This window comes from Microcaecilia unicolor, unplaced genomic scaffold (assembly GCF_901765095.1).
Source record: "Microcaecilia unicolor unplaced genomic scaffold, aMicUni1.1, whole genome shotgun sequence".
Classification (NCBI taxonomy): domain Eukaryota; kingdom Metazoa; phylum Chordata; class Amphibia; order Gymnophiona; family Siphonopidae; genus Microcaecilia; species Microcaecilia unicolor.
In genome coordinates, this window is record NW_021963356.1 from 57,415 (window position 1) to 75,624 (window position 18,210).

At 43.8% G+C, this 18,210-nt stretch overlaps 1 pseudogene; it reads left to right on the top strand.

Annotated features, from left to right (window-relative positions):
* Window positions 1-18,210, top strand: part of LOC115459245 — an 83,822-nt pseudogene that overhangs the window by 31,164 nt on the left and 34,448 nt on the right.

Sequence of the window (18,210 nt, forward strand, 5' to 3'; positions counted from 1 at the left end):
TACCACTTCACCACCCCGCCCCCTCATTCTCACACATACACACAATCTCTCCAACTTTGCCAGTCCCGCCCCCCCCCCCTGTCACTCTCACACACACACACACACACACTATCTCAAGGACACACACACTGATGCAGCTCAACCCCCCCCCCCCCTTTGTCATTCTGACACACACACACACTCCCAGTTACCCCCCCCTCACACATATACACACGATCTGTCTCTGTGACACACACACACACTCATGCAGGCTTCCAGTTTGCCAGCCCCGCCATCCCTCTGTCAATATCACACTGATACAGCACACCTCTGAACCCCACACCAACCCCCCCCCCCACAACCCCTACCACTTCACCACCCCTTACCCCCTCTCAATCTGACACATACACACAATCTCTAAAAAATAAATTTCACACACACACACTCTCTCTCACTGTGACACACACACGCCACACCCTACAAACTAGCCAACCCGGCACAACAACACCCCCTTTCCCCCGGCACCCCCCCAACCACCATCTCACAACGCAACCCCAACCAAGCACACCGCCACCCCCTACAACTACACCAATCAAGATACCCCCCCACACCACCTCACCCTAACATTTTCAAACACACACACAAACTGGATCACACACACACAGACACTCGCACACAACCTTAAACTTCACATAACAAAGAAAAATCACTTTCATACATACACACACTCTCTCACTGTGATACACACACCCCACACCCTCCAAAGAACCAAACCTGGCCCACCAACATCAATTTGTAAATTACATTTCTGTAAAAAATAAAACTTGCCCGTTTTAATGGGCGTAACGGCTTGTATTTTATAATAGAATCTGAGCTCTCAGATGCCATTATAGAATAGGTTCCCACTGCATGGCATCGGGGCGCCTAAAAGAAGGCAGTCACTTACAGTGTGCACTGCTGAAAATACGCATCTAATGTATGCATATACTTATATGCCTATTGTAAACATATAGACACATATATTGGGTACCTATACAGCCTTACAATGGCACAAGGAAGCAAGTGCTTCAGTAAAAATGATATTTAACTGGCCAGAAACGGCCACTGACTGGTTAAATAATGTTTCAACGCCTAACCGCGAATATTCAGCAACAAAAAGTTAACCGGCAATATTCACTGCTGACCGGCTGAGTTTAGTGACTAAATTGGACCACATAAATAGCAGTCCTATCTTTGCCTGCTATCAACTTTACCAGCCAGCGTTGAATATTTGCTCAGCCAGTTAAGTTAGCATCGGCCAAAAAACCTGTATATTCCATACCAGTGTGATACATTTTGAGAAATAAATTCATGGTACCACAAGTGATTAGTAAAACTGGTCTTTTCTTAGTGCCACATAATACTTCTTGTTAACAAGGAGTAAAGACTGGGACAGAAATCTCTCTTCTTCCAAGTCCCCCTGAAGTTTGACAATCCAAATGCTCTCATTTAAACCCTGAACCATATATGAGGTAATTAATCTATCTACACAAATTTCCATAGCAACAGCAAAACATCTTTTTAGAATGCTGAACTTAATCTAAGCAAATATGCTAAAAGTCTAAAGTATAAGGGCACAGGACAATGGAAAAACCTACTACATACTATTTCTCAACTGCATTTGTTACCTGTTCTCTTTAGTTAAACACAGAGTATGATTTACTTTTCCAAAAGAAGACATCTGTCACAAATACTGGTCAGTTTCAGGCCTTCTTTAAACTCTCACATCTAAAGGCCTTTCTTTGTCAATATAGATAAAGAGGTCTGCAGTAAACAATGACTTCTATTTGTACATTCTGGCCTTCTCCTAAGGTCAGTGGATTCTCCTAAGCTAGCATTTGTCAGTAACTCACTTAAGGCAATTTCTTACATTTTTTTCCACAGCAGTCACTAGAAACAGCCCGGCATTGAATATCTGGGGCCAACACCAACTGCGGCACTTATGTGGGCTGCCTCTCACTGTCTGAATATCGGCCTTTATATGCCTAGCATATACTTTTGGGATGTACGCTCCAGATTATATGTGGTTTCCAAACCTGTTCTAGGGGGCTCCCCAGGTTTTCAGGATATCCACAATGAGTATGCATTAGAGAGATTTGCATGTATAACATTGGGATAAATTCAACATATTAGCTGCATGAATTATCCATGATGTTGCTGATTTTTTTTCCCTATGCATGAGTACCATTTCCTTTGCAGTCTTTTTCTGTTCTAGGTGTCCAGCCAATGAGAGCAGGCTGCCTTCAGATTCTGCTGGCATTTTGTTTCCTGTGGAGTATTTTTGTTTTGTTTTTTTTGCAATGGTAGAGTCTTAGGTTGCCTTTTTGGTGAACTTTTGTTCTGTACACCTGCTTGGAAACTCAGACTTTCTGACTTGGGGAAGTCAATGGAAGTGAAGGAAGGATTTAGGCTTGGGGGATGTTCCTAGTGGCAGTAGTGAACTCTCCCAAAGTAATTTATGCTCTTCGTTTGCCCACCAAAATGGTCTTAGGTTTTCTCCCACACCAAAATGGTCTTTGGTTTTCTCCCACCTCTGATCCATGTCCTGAGGGAGACCCTACTTGCTAAACCTGAAGCAGATATCCTGTGATCACTGACATAAGTACATAAGTACATAAGTAGTGCCATACTGGGAAAGACCAAAGGTCCATCTAGCCCAGCATCCTGTCACCGACAGTGGCCAATCCAGGTCAAGGGCACCTGGCACGCTCCCCAAACGTAAAAACATTCCAGACAAGTTATACCTAAAAATGCGGAATTTTTCCAAGTCCATTTAATAGCGGTCTATGGACTTGTCCTTTAGGAATCTATCTAACCCCTTTTTAAACTCCGTCAAGCTAACCGCCCGTACCACGTTCTCCGGCAATGAATTCCAGAGTCTAATTACACGTTGGGTGAAGAAAAATTTTCTCCGATTCGTTTTAAATTTACCACACTGTAGCTTCAACTCATGCCCTCTAGTCCTAGTATTTTTGGATAGCGTGAACAGTCGCTTCACATCCACCCGATCCATTCCACTCATTATTTTATACACTTCTATCATATCTCCCCTCAGCCGTCTCTTCTCCAAGCTGAAAAGCCCTAGCCTTCTCAGCCTCTCTTCATAGGAAAGTCGTCCCATCCCCACTATCATTTTCGTCGCCCTTCGCTGTACCTTTTCCAATTCTACTATATCTTTTTTGAGATACGGAGACCAGTACTGAACACAATACTCCAGGTGCGGTCGCACCATGGAGCGATACAACGGCATTATAACATCCGCACACCTGGACTCCATACCCTTCCTAATAACACCCAACATTCTATTCGCTTTCCTAGCCGCAGCAGCACACTGAGCAGAAGGTTTCAGCGTATCATCGACGACGACACCCAGATCCCTTTCTTGATCCGTAACTCCTAACGCGGAACCTTGCAAGACGTAGCTATAATTCGGGTTCCTCTTACCCACATGCATCACTTTGCACTTGTCAACATTGAACTTCATCTGCCACTTGCACGCCCATTCTCCCAGTCTCGCAAGGTCCTCCTGTAATCGTTCACATTCCTCCTGCGACTTGACGACCCTGAATAATTTTGTGTCATCGGCGAATTTAATTACCTCACTAGTTATTCCCATCTCTAGGTCATTTATAAATACATTAAAAAGCAACGGACCCAGCACAGACCCCTGCGGGACCCCACTAACTACCCTCCTCCACTGAGAATACTGGCCACGCAATCCTACTCTCTGCTTCCTATCTTTCAACCAGTTCTTAATCCATAATAATACCCTACCTCCGATTCCATGACTCTGCAATTTCTTCAGGAGTCTTTCGTGCGGCACTTTGTCAAACGCCTTCTGAAAATCCAGATATACAATATCAACCGGCTCCCCATTGTCCACATGTTTGCTTACCCCCTCAAAAAAATGCATTAGATTGGTGAGGCAAGACTTCCCTTCACTAAATCCGTGCTGACTTTGTCTCATCAGTCCATGTTTTTGTATATGCTCTGCAATTTTATTCTTAATAATAGCCTCCACCATCTTGCCCGGCACCGACGTCAGACTCACCGGTCTATAATTTCCCGGATCTCCTCTGGAACCTTTCTTAAAAATCGGAGTAACATTGGCTACCCTCCAGTCTTCCGGTATTACACTCGATTTTAGGGACAGATTGCATATTTCTAACAGTAGCTCCGCAAGTTCATTTTTTAGTTCTATTAATACTCTGGGATGAATACCATCAGGTCCCGGTGATTTACTACTCTTCAGCTTGCTGAACTGACCCATTACATCCTCCAAGGTTACAGAGAATTTGTTTAGTTTCTCCGACTCCCCCGCTTCAAATATTCTTTCCGGCACCGGTGTCCCCCCCAAATCCTCCTCGGTGAAGACCGAAGCAAAGAATTCATTTAATTTCTCCGCTACGGCTTTGTCCTCCTTGATCGCCCCTTTAACACCATTTTCGTCCAGCGGCCCAACCGACTCTTTGGCCGGTTTCCTGCTTTTAATGTATCTAAAAAAGTTTTTACTATGTATTTTTGCTTCCAACGCTAATTTCTTCTCAAAGTCCTTTTTTGCCCTCCTTATCTCCGCTTTGCATTTGGCTTGGCATTCCTTATGATCTATCCTGTTACTTTCAGTTGGTTCTCTTCTCCACTTTCTGAAGGATTGTTTTTTGGCTCTAATGATTTCCTTTATCTTACTGTTTAGCCACGCCGGCTGACGTTTAGTCTTTTTTCCCTTTTTTCTAATACGTGGAATATATTTGTCCTGAACCTCCAGGATGGTGTTTTTAAACAGCATCCACGCCTGATGCAAGTTTTTTACTCTGCGAGCTGCTCCTTTCAGTCTTTTTTTCACCATTTTTCTCATTTTGTCGTAATCACCTTTTCTATAGTTAAACGCTAGCGTACTTGATTTCCTAGTTTCACTTCCTTCAATGCCAATATCAAAACCGATCATATTATGATCACTGTTATCAAGCGGCCCTCGTATCGTTACCCCCTGCACTAGATCATGAGCACCACTAAGGACTAAGTCTAGTATTTTTCCTTCTCTTGTCGGCTCCTGAACTAGCTGTTCCATGAAGCTGTCCTTGATTTCATCAAGAAATCTTATGTCCCTTACGTGTACAGATGTTACATTAACCCAGTCTATATGCGGGTAATTGAAATCCCCCACTATTATTGTGTTGCCCAGTTTGTTTGCGTCCCTGATTTCCTTTAACATTTCCGCATCCGTCTGTTCGTCCTGGCCAGGCGGACGGTAGTACACTCCTATCACTATCCTTTTCCCCTTTGCACATGGAATTTCAATCCACAGTGATTCCAAGGAGTGTTTTGCTTCCTGCAGAATTTTCAATCTATTTGATTCAAGGCTCTCGTTAATATACAATGCTACCCCTCCACCAATCCGATTTACCCTATCACTACGATATAATTTGTACCCCGGTATGACAGTGTCCCACTGGTTATCCTCCTTCCACCAGGTCTCAGAGATGCCTATTATATCTAATTTTTCATTTAGTGCAATATATTCTAACTCCCCCATCTTATTTCTTAGGCTCCTGGCATTCGCATATAGACATTTCAAACTATGTTTGTTGTTCCTAAGTACAGCTAGACTATATTCTCACAAGTCAGTCCCATCAGGCGCCTTTCTTTAAGAGCAGTGTCACACAGAGGCAAGAGGACAATCATCAGATCTACAGAAGATTGCTGGTTTTAGTACCCAGGTGTGGGTACCTTGGATACTCTACCCTTGGCCTCAGAGAAGGAGAAGGGGATTTTCACAGGAACTAATCTGCCTGAATTACCCAAGCACCCTGCTCAGTTTACCCAGATGCAGGTGTAACCTTTAAGCAAGAGGGAGTACCATCCACACTGCCACAGTGTCTTCCTTCCATATCCTGCTAGCAGATAAGTTTTTAAAATCTGCTAAGAGGAGCAGCATTTGTAAAGAGTGTGCCAATCCCACACCTACCCGGTGACTGGGATTTGTGCGTAGGAAGAGGAGCAGTGAAAGTAACAACAAATAGGAGTGGAGGAGTGGCCTAGTGGTTAGAGCACCAGTCTTGCAATCCAGAGGTGGCCAGTTCAAATTACTACTACTACTTAGCATTTATATAGCGCTACAAAGCGTACGCAGCGCTGCACAAACATAGAAGAAAGACAGTCCCTGCTCAAAGAGCTTACAATCTAATAGACAAAAATAAAGCAAACAATAGAGGAAAGAGGGTAGGTGGAGGCGAGTGGATACAAGTGGTTACGAGTCAAAAGCAATGTTAAAGAGGTGGGCTTTCAATCTAGATTTAAAGATGGGCAAGACGTAGGGGCTCAGGAAGTTTATTCCAGGCGTAGGGTGCAGCGAGACAGAAGGCGCGAAGTCTGGAGTTGGCAGTAGTGGAGAAGGGAACAGATAAGAAGGATTTATCCATGGATTAGAGTGCACGGGAAGGGAAGTAGGGAAGGACGAGTGTGGAGAGATACTGGGGAGCAGCAGAGTGAATACATTTATAGGTTAGTAGAAGAAGTTGTGAGTCCTCCTGGGACAGAGAAATATCCAGTGTACCTGAATGTAACTCACTTTGAGCTACTAATGAAAAATATGTGAACTGTAACCTTTAAAATAACTTTTCTGTACTGGAGAGAAAGGAGGAAAACTGATGTAAATAAGTTGGCCACCTGTATTTGACTGTTCCAATGTTTTGCTTCATCAATTGAATACACAAGTTAACAACTGGTGTGTACTACTTTATTTGGTAGCATTTCAAGGCTGATGCTGTGCTGGCCCGGCCTGACAGGATATTCCTAATCGCGGCCCTGGTCCCAAACAAATACATGTTTTGAGGCCCTCTATTCCACCAACCTAGGCATTGACTAGGCAGCCACCTAGCCCACATCTACACCAGGAAGTTACACATGCAATGGAGGCCGTGCATACAAATCTCTCTCATGAATAATTAATTGTGGATAGCCTGAAAACCTGACTGGGTGGGAGCCCCCAGGGCAGGTTTGGGAATCATTGCTTTATACAGTAGATGAACCTACCTGCTGCTTCACATCTGACAAATCTTCTTTCAAGGCTGTATTTGTGGTCATTGGGAGTGGAGGTGTAGCCTAGTGGTTAGTGCAGCAGACTTTGATCCTGGGGAACTGGGTTCAATTCCCACTGCAGCTCCTTGTGACTCTGGGCAAGTCATTTAACTCTCCATTGCCCCAGGTACAAAATAAGTACCTGTATATATGTAAACCACTTTGAATGTAGTTGCAAAATACCACAGAAAGGCAGTATATCATTTCCCTTTCCCTAGTTTGTACAATTTTAGTCCAGCGCAGCTGGATGTCTATTTTTGCAAACAGCAGCAATGAAAGAAAAAAAATGCCATATGCTGAGTGCTCATCAAGCCAATAGTTTGCTGTTAATGCTGGAAATGACAGCATTAGAGGGCACTTTCACAGAAGGGACATCTTCATCCACTTTGGCTGTATAATTCAGACATTGTAGTAAGAATTGCTGCTTATGAGGCAGTGAAATGTGAAATCTCTTTTATTTAAATTTCCCATGCCCTTCTTGTACATCAAGACCTTGAATATTACAGCTGCATTTTCCAACAGAACCACATAATTTATACACATTGGTGCAGATAGGTTTTTGTGCACAGGAGGGGGAGGAGTATCTTTACTTTTATTTTAAAAAATGCAATGGTAATGGAAGTTTTGAAAGATGTCATGGTGGTTTGACCTTTATGATTTTGTGAAAATGCTTGAACATGCTGAAGGTGTGGTAGCTCATAGCAGGGGTGTAGCCAGATCTTGAGGTGGGAGGGGGTCAGAGCCCAAGGTGGGGGGGCACATTTTGGTCACCATTCCGTTGCCGCCCCCACTTCTGCCACTGCAACGCCCCCCCCTACCGCTGCCAGAAATAGCTTAGCTGGCAGGGATCCCCAACCCCCACCAGCCGAAAACTTTGTCTAGCACTGATCTCCAGCGCCACCGCATTGCCTGTCCTGCTCTCTCTTCTCCTCACATCTGGCATGCTCCTTTTAGTGAAACTGAGCATGCTCAATTTCACTAAAGGGAGCGTGCCCAACATGAGGGGAAGAGAGAGCAGGGCAGGCAATGCGGTGGCACCGCCACAGACCAGCACTGGACAAAGTCTTCAGCTGGTGGGGGTTGGGGATCCCCACCAGCCAATCAGGGACCCAGAGGAAATTTGGGGGGCCCAGGCTTCTGTGGCCCCACCTTACTACGCCACTGGCTGATAGGGTAAAATGAGAGAGAGACAGAGTATGTGAAGGAAAAAGAGGATAGATAGGCATGAAAGGGAGAGAGAGGATAGAGTGGAAGGAGAATAGAATGAGGATGGAGAGGGAGAGGAAGAACAAAAGAGTATGGGGGAATGAGAGAGACATGAAAGAGCAAAGGTGATGAGAAAGAGAGGGAAGGAGCAGGAGGAGAGGACCTGAGATGAGGATCAGAGATTGGGGCAGAGAAGGAATGAATGGGGAAGGTGAAGGTGAGAGAGGGCAGGGGGATGCAGGAGTGATTGCGGAATTAGAGGAATGAGAGGATTAGGTGGTTAGTCTGCATAAGAAGAAATGCAGGGTGTTGAATTGGGAGAGAGAATGAGAGACTGGAGGAAAAACTACAGGAGGGATCAAACAAGAAGAATGAATCTGGGAAGGAAGGCAGCAAGAGAAAAGACACATTTAGGAGGGAAAATGGCTGGAGTGAGAGAAAGTGCGGTATGAGAGAAGAAGATGGGGAAAATGGATAAAGGAGATAGAAAAGAATGACAAGAGAAGTGAAATGGACAAAGAAAGGAACAAACCAAAAAAAGAGCAACAAAAAATATCCAGACACACAAGAAAGATTTTAAAACTATGGACCCAATATTCAGAAAAAATGGGCTCTTAAATTAGGGCTCCTAAATTTGTGCCCTATTTTCAGCCAAGCTTAATTTAGGAGCTTAAAAGTTATGCTTATAAATTTAGGCCCGCTATTTATTTGCTTAGATTTATGAGCCTAGTGCTGAAAATCAGTCCTAAACTCCTAATTTTTTCCCCACCCTAAATCCACTCCTGTTGTCACCCACTCTGTATGCTCCTAAATTCAGGAGTTTAGTGAAATTTTGAGTACACACTTAAGCACCCAGCCCTAGTAAATTTTGAAAGAAGCCAATTTAGGAGCATAACTCTCAAAGTTAGGAGCATAAATCTTTTCAATATCTGGGTTTACCTTGTGTAATATAGATTTACGTATTAAAAAATGCACATTTTGGGGCATGTTGAGTAGACAGTGTTAAAGTGAAATTCTGGCTAGAACTGTTTCCTCAAAGAGATTTCATTAATGTATCGGACTTATTATACAAACAAGACATGCAATAATACTGGCTGCACTGGTTATAACAGTCCATTGTTTTTGTTAGATTCTTCCCAGGGCTCTACAGACGGAGTTTTCATTTTTGAAGAGTTTTCTGAAGACAACAAGACTTCTCGGGGGTATGATGCAATTGTGGTGGAGCAGTGGACTGTCCTGGAAGTAAGTGTAGAATTCACTTCTGAATCAGCTTGACACTGGGATTATATGCAGCAACATTGATTTATTTACAGTTAGCCAGTGCCTTTTCATTGGTGGTTCAAGGTAAGGTCCTTCTCTGTCCCCAGAGGGCTTACCATCTAAGGGTCTCATTTACTAAAGTGCATTAGCCAGTTAACATGCATTAATGCACAGTAACATGTGTTATATCTAATTCAGCACATAGGGGCCTTTTACTAAGCCATGTAGCGTTTTTAGCTTGTGGTAAAAATCAGCTGGTGGTAAACGCTGAGATGCCCATTATATTCCTTTGGGTGTCTCAGCGTTTACCACCAGCTGATTTTTACTGTGAGTTAAACACAGTAGTGCAGCTTTGTAAAAGGCCCCCATAGTTAGTAAATAGTCCCCATTCAGAATGAAGGAGCTTGCATTATATTGCATTAACGCAAATTAGTTGTTTAGCACACATTTGTAAATGAGACTCTAAGGCTGTGTCTAAGGCAATAGAAGATAAAATTGCTTGTCCAAGGTCACAAGGAGCATCAGCAGGATTTTGAACTCTAGTTTCGCTGTTCTTAGCTTGCTGTTCTCACCAGTAGGCCTACTCCTCCACTGCTCTGTGTAACAAAGTCAGGGCCACTGAGAGGTGGGAGGGATCGATTCCCCTGGGCCCAGCCTCCAAGAGGGATCCGATGCCAGGGTCTGTCTCTCTCCTGCTCCTGACGGGACCCGGGTAATCGCATCCCAACAGGAGCAGGAAAGAGGCTAGAGAGGAGCAGACACAGGGCTTCGTTGCCTCTGGTTTGGTTGGTGGGGGGGCCCAAGCCCCGCCAGCAGAAGCCTTCCTCCAGCGCTGTTCTCTGTCGCATTGCCTGCCCTTTGGCTGAGGGGAAAATCAGCCGCAGGGCAGGCAACGTGGCGGAGAACAGCACTGGAGGAAGACTTCTGCTGGCGGGACTTGGGGACCTCCTCCAGCCAAGGTATGTGGAGTTGCGGCGGCGTGGGGGGGGTGGGCAGGGAGGTGGGGCAAAATGTGCCCCCTTCCAATTTTTGTGGTGTGACTACACAGCGGTCTGAGGGGGGTGGCAGCAGCGGCGGTCCTGGGGTGGACCGGCAGCGGCAGCCCTGCCCCTTTCCCAACTCAGTCTCTCACGGCCCTGAACAAAGTAAATGACAGCAGATAAAGACCAGCAAGGTCCATCTAGCCTGCCCAGAAAAGTGGCAAGGTTTGTACTGCAAATCTGTGCAGGTTACCATCCATTTTGTTTTTAGGGTTGTACCCCACCTCTATACTCTAGCTGTGTGAATCATCTATCTATTGAGTCAAAATACCCTATACTTTTATTCCATCCTCTTGCCTTATAGGGATTCTCTGTGTTTGTTCCATGCCATTTTGAGTTCCATCACTTTTTCCCCACCACCTCCTGTGGTGACAATTCACCACGTGACACTTCATCGTTCAGTAGTTTATCAACGAGACACTTCATCACATGACGCAAATGTTACTTCTTGTCAGTTTTATTCATGTAACCCTTGTAGTAATTTTTTGAGGCCTTTTATATGCATAAACAGGGTTTAAGTGTGAAAAACGTTTACAAAATTACTGCCTTAGAGGGTAACTCTGTAAGAAGGCTTCTAGATTTAGGTGGCAAGAACACTGTTCTGTGGCTAAATATGAGCCTCATGAAAATTTTATGTGGAAGAAATTTTAGCGAGCCTCATATTTATGCACAAAAGAACAGGCGCCAGTGTGTGCTGGCACTTCTGGTTTCCTTTGGACATTCACACATAGAAGCCATGATTACCGGCACACTCCCTCCCATTTACTGCAAGTTTTTCACGCATATAATTTGAATGCATTTAGCTTGAATATCTGATGAAGTGTTATGTGATGAAATGTCCACAGTAGTGAAGTATTAATTATAGATGAGGAATATAAATCTAATTATCTCTTCCTGTGAATAATTCTTAAATACAAAATGAAGAGACTAGTTTTCTATGATCAACACAATCTTGCATTATTCAATTAATAGTCAAAAATATATATATAAATATAAATGTGTGAAAAGTGCTCAGTGATCACCGGTGGTCACAGCTGATATAGCTATAAAATGCTATTGAGGCTGTTAACCCCTCATTCAATCATTACACCAATTTTAATTTCAATATTATAAGATGATAAAGTGAAATCTACTTATCTGGTTCAGGGGCTAAATTTATTTTCAGCTAAAGTACATGGCTGATGAAGCAACAACCAGAACTCTTGAGAATCAATAACCAGAGTCTTGCATGTGTTGGAAGTGCCTCCTCCATATGTGAAATCCCTAAAACAAATCCCCTAAATTGATGAGTGGACCTCTGCGTCAACGTGGTGTCCAAAAATAATTTTTGTCAATCTTGAAGATTCCACTAATGGGTCCATTGATGTATAATCTGATCATTCAATCAATCAAATATCAGTAGTTAGCAAACACCAAAAAGTCTTCAAGAATTAAAAACAGCAAACAGCAATCCTTGCAAGGTTATCATATGTATAGCTTGGAGTCATTTGTAAATCCCAATGTCACTGCTGTAACTTGCTATATTATTGCCCCGTGTTCGCACTCAGTCACATTTCGAATCCTTTCAAGCAGAAAACATCCGGTCAAAGTTCACTTAAATAATACTCAATATTGGCTGTGAAAAATCTCAGAGATGTTGAACATAATATCCCAATCACTACACAGTACAGTATTTCGCTGAAAGCATCTTCAGGAGATCAGAACAGTGCCTTTATTCAGGTCTAAAGCATAAATCTCTGGATCTGATTTAAAGTTCATTTTAAATTGTCTACAGCGCAGACTGGATGAAACCTCCCGCTTGAAGTTATATTTATACTAGTAAAAAAGGCCCATTTCTGAAAGAAATGAAATGGGCACTAGCAAGGTTTTCCTCGGAGTGTGTATGTTTGAGAGAGTGTGTGTGAGAGTGACTGTGTGAGAGAGAGAGAGAGTGAATGTGCGAGTGTGTATGTGTGACAGAGAGTGAGTAAGACTGAGTGCGAGTGTGTCTGTGAGAGAGAGAGAGAGTGTGTGTGTGAGATTGAGAGTGTGTGCCAGGGGCACCTCCCCTCCCTCCCTCCGAGTTCCATGGTCCCCCCTCCCTCCCTTCGAGTTCCAGGGTCGTCCCCCTCCCTCCCAGTTCCAGGGTCGCCTGCCTCTCTCCCTCCCAGTTCCAGGGTCATCCCCCCTCCCTCCCTCCCAGTTCCAGGGTCATCGCCCCCTCCCTCTAAGTTCTAGGGTCACCCCCCCTCCCTCCCTCCAAGTTCCAGGGTTGTTGCCCCCTCCCTCCCTCCAAGTTCCAGGGTTGCCTGCCTCCCTCCAAGTTCTAGGGTCACCCCCTTCCTCCAAGTTCCAGGGTCGCCCCCCCTCCCTCCGAGTTCCAGGGTCATCCCCTCCCTCCCTTCCTCCGAGTTCCAGGGTCGTCCCCTCCCTCCCTCCAAGTTCCAGGGTCGTTCCCTCCCTCTGAGTTCAAGGGTCATTCCCTCCCTCCCTCCCTCCCTCCAAGTTCCATGGTCATCCTCTCCCTCCCTCCGAGTTCCAGGTTCCCCCCACCTCCCTCCCTCCCTCCCTCTGAGTTTCAGGGGCCCTCCCTCCCTTGCAGAAACAGGAAATGAGGGCGGGACCACAGCTGAGAGAGAGAGAGAGAGAGAAGGGCCGAGCCTGCACGCGTTTTACTGCTGCTGCCCGCCACCGTAACCCCAACTTGGTAAGTGAAGATGTGTTTTAACCATCAGAGGGAGGGGGCCTGGAACTGGAAGGGAGGGAGGGAGGAAGGGAGGGACGACGACCCTGGAACTGGGAGGGAGGGAGGAGGTTGGGAGGGGGGGCCCTAGAACTGGGAGGGACCCTGGAACTGGGAGGGAAGGAGGGAGCCTGAAACTCGGACGGAGGGAGGGACCCTGAAACTCTGCCTGGCAACTATGCTGCGTCCCCTTCCCTCTCAGTATTCAGCCCTCGACGTCATAATATTATGACGCGAGGGCGGGACTGTGAGACAGATGGTTACAGGCAGCACGAACTGCACGGACCCTACGAACCCTTCAGTGCCACGGGGAGTCAGCTTCAGAACATTGGAGTGGGAAATTATTATATAGGATAATTTTTGACTATTAATTGACTAATGCAAGATTGTGTTGAACATAGAAAACTAGTCTCTTCATTTTGTATTTAAAAATTATTCACAGTAGTGAAGTGTCGCATGATGAAGTAGCAGATTTAGGTGGCAAGAATGCTTTTCTTCTGCACCTGATTGTGCCTCAAAAAAGGTTTTAGCAAGGCTTATATTTAAGCACAAAATTATAGTCATGGATGTTTTCTGCACATATAATATGAATACATTTAGTTTGAATACACGATGAAGTGTCGTGTGATGAAATGTCTGCATTGATGAAGTGACATGGTGATGGAGTAAAATAGTGATGAGCTGTCAGTGCTGAACTCTCGATTGATGAAGGCAACTGTCGCTTGATGAAGTATGGTGGTGATGAAGTGATGTGATGATGAACTGTTGAGTGATGACCTTACAACCATAAAATAACATAACGTTAGTCATTCCTGATTTTTGTTTTTTGAGGGGTTGATAAATTTGTATCACTACACACAAGCAGTCCAGTTTTATTTCATTGGGTTGATTCAGCCCCCAGGCTGAGGCTGGGATGATATGGGACAAAAATGTATTTGCTGTCATAGACCAATAATAATTGTAGGCTATGTAATACCCCATGGAATGGATATTACTAAGTTTATGTGTGATAGACCTGTACAGAGGCCCTGGGGAGAGGGAGGTCCCTGCCAGTGGTTGGAAGGTAGGATGTCCCTGAGTGGGAGAGAGCCCAGCCCATGGGAGGGTTATTGGAATAAAATGCAGAGAGATAGTGGTATCCCTGTGGAGGGTGACAGCAGGGGTGGAGTTTGTGAAGTGGTACATGAGGTCTTTGGTCAACCTGCAGGTCTTTGGTTGCCTATACCCCCGCCGGGATCCTTGGGAGTACTGGGGAGTCCTGGAATGAAGCAAACAAATATAGGCTAAGCACAGGAGTATTTGCTGCCCCATAAGTGGCAACTGGAAAGAGGAGTTAAAGTTCAGGTGAACAAAGGAGAGTCCAGCCTGGAAGTGGGATTGGGACACAAGAGAGCCTGCTCAGGTGGCCGGAGTGTAGCCCTGGAGAGGTACGCTGCTGGTGGAGAGGACAGTCGACAAGGGACTGTTCGTGCACATTATCATGTGGAGAAAAGGAGTAGGGGTCACAGCCTGGGATTTATTCTACCACAAAGGGATGGGTAATGGAGAGCTGGTTCTGAAAATATGTACAGCATGAATCTAAAGTAAAAGGGAAGTGAAGTGGATCATTTCATCCCACCAGAGGATGCTATGGAACTGTAAATATCTGAAAATTGATTCATTGTCAAACTGGTTACCAAAGTTACAGTAAAGTTGAAATTGCATTTTCAATAAATTTCTGCAGTGCCATGTGGTCCTTACAATGGCAGTGAGTGCTTGGACTGAGAGAAACGACCCTTAATGTACTCACTAGCAACTCTCAACACCCTGGATCTCCATTCCAGACCATTGACCCACTCCCACACTCGCTTGGTCGAAACTGGAGACTGGATGTGTGGTGAGCTGAGTGGAGGAAGAATAGAATGTTAAGATAGAAAAGTACGTTTTCCCTGCAACCTGGGTTGGGATCGGAGCTAGCCCGAACCAGGGGCCAAGACCCGGGCTACACCTGTATTTTGAAAAAAGCTGCTGAGAGGCCCCTATGATTGGCAGTCCTGAATAAATTGTTTTTACATGGGGTTTTAGGCCTTTCCTCTCTCTCGCACAGACTGAGTACAATAGGAAGCAGGCTTCTTTTCGCTTTTTGGACGCTACTGTTTTCAGGCTCCATCCTAACATTTTCTGGATCCTTCTTCAAGTACTGCCTGAATACAACCACAAAACAGTTTAGTAGATTTTTTAAAATATAATTTAATTTCCATGTCTATTGTACTTTATTCCAAAAATAGTTCAGAGTGGATTACAAAAGCCAAAAATTCATTAAAATTAGCATATAAGTCATAACAAGCATTTAAAAAACAGATGTCCCTTGTTAATGTTCTCCTCCCCCAGTTCCCATAAACCCAGTTTTACAGCCGACAGGTTACAAATCTGACATTTTCTTACCATTCTATTAGGTACTTATACAACAAAAATATTTTCAGCAAACATCAAAATTCTATATACTCATCTGTCCTTTTCATCTTTTCTGGCAGAGAATGAAAAGATTCTCTCCAAGTTTCTTTTATAATAAAATTTAGAAGTAATAGAGTTGGTCAACATATTTTAGTCTCACAACATCCTCTTTATTGCTAGAAAATTCAACCATCCAGTACAGAAAAATTGGGACAGTACTATAGGCACCACATTTTACGAAGGGGCAAAGTTACCTGTGTTAAGGCAGTGGTTCTCAACCAGTGTGTCGGGGGATACTGGTGTGTCTCCAAGAGGTGGGAGGTGTGTCACAAAAAATTTGGTGTACACGGCAAACCTGTGTTTCCTTTACAACCATCAGTGCCTGCAAGCTGGGGAGACCAGCAATCTTAAAAGTCAGGTTCTTGAAATCCCTGTAACTGGTCCATCGATTCTGTTTGCTATATAGCATATTTACAGGTTTTGTGTTGCTTCACAGTATCTGATAGTGGAGGGATTTTGTGTTGCTGTTAATGAAGTCACACTAGAATTTGAATGTATTGTTTTGTGATATGACAACTAAGAATCTGAGACTGATGTGTTGTTACACACAGATTTTTGATATTGGGTAGGCAAATTCACTCTAAACATGTCAGCCAGGCTTATATTTGGAAAAACGCGATTCGAAAGCACCAAACCCCTCCGAGAAAAACTGCACTGGCTCCCAATCAAAGAATGTATTGCTTTCAAAATCTGCACCCTGGTTCATAAAATTATCTACGGCAAAGCCCCGGGATGCATGACAGACCTCATAGACCTACCAACCAGAAACACAACAGGATCAGCATGAACAAACCTAAATCTCCACTACCCAAGCTGCAAAGGACTCAAATACAAATCAACCTATGCATCCAGCTTTTCCTACATAAGCACACAACTATGGAACGCATTACCAAAAGCCGTGAAAACAACTTATGATCACCTAAACTTCCGGAAATCATTAAAAACTAACCTGTTCAAAAAGGCATACCCTACCGACCCAACTTAAATGCCTGTACCCTGCAACACAACGAAACCAAAGCTCGTAATGGACATATAATAACTCTTCCTCTCTACGATTCCCTAATGTGTCTGTACACAGGAACCTTATTCTACCACAACATTACCATATTTGTTCATACCGGAATAGGCGAACACCTTTACGGTACTATGTAAGCCACATTGAGCCTGCAAATAGGTAGGAAAATGTGGGATACAAATGTAACAAATAAATAAATTATACATTATTTATAACATACAAAAAATTAGGTCCCTAAATAAACTCCACTAATCAGGCCTCTAATGCAAAAAATCAGAGCAGAATAGTAGAACTTAAGCATAAAATTCTAATCTATCCCTACAAAGCACTAGCCTGTAGGCTTCTAAAATATAATGGTACAAATTTTTCTAGCCATATAAGGAGACATCCAACCATCTTTAGTGCTAGATTGTAAACCGCCCAGATGGTATTCCCTATGGGCCGGGTAGAAACGTTTTAATAAACTTGAATATTAGCGCAGGCCCATTTAAAATTGCCTTTTACCCAGTTGCGGTAAAAAATGGCCCAGTGCACACCTAAAAGATACGCCCACACTACCGCAGGCCACTTTTTACCATGGCGCTGTAAAAGGACCCCTCTGTATGAGTTTTTAAATGTTTTTAATTGAATAAAAATGTTTAAATGTTTGATACGTACGGTCCTCTGGTAACAGTTCTTCTTTACAGACAACCCTATTTTTTGAAGGTTATGATTTATTTTTTAAATGTATTATTAGCTATGTCATAGCAAAGTATAATAAACTAAAATCATCATACATATGACTTAATATAAATATCCACATTAAGCAAATAATCTACTGGCCTTTTGTTGTTGAAAGCTTGGTTATTTTAGGATAACCAACTGGGGAAAAGATTTCTTAATCTGATAATTAAGTTAAATAGCTTTTAGTGAAATTGAGACGTTCCTAGATAGCAGTTGTAATTGTTATATTGGTATTGTATTGCTATTACAATGCCAGTGGAGGTTACATTATGGGGCCCTTTTACAAAGACGCGGGAGGGCTAATGCGCGGGTAGCGAGTACCCATTTGGCACTACTGCCAGGATAGTGGGTACGCCCGGCTGTTATTCCAGTTTTGATGTGTGCTAAATCCCGCAGTAGAAAATAATTTTAAAATTTTCTACCACGGGAGTGTTCCTGGCAGTGCACCTGCATTGGAATGTGCTGCATGGTTACCATGTGGGTAGCACATAAGCCCTTACTGCTAGGTCAGTGGGTGGCGGTAAGGGCTCAGGCCGTAAAATAGGCACACAGTAGTTTTAATAGATTAGTAGGTGACATTAGGCCAAGTGTAGTTACTGGTTTCTCACATGAAAAACTCTTTGACTGTCTCTGTTCATCAATTATGGGATTTGACA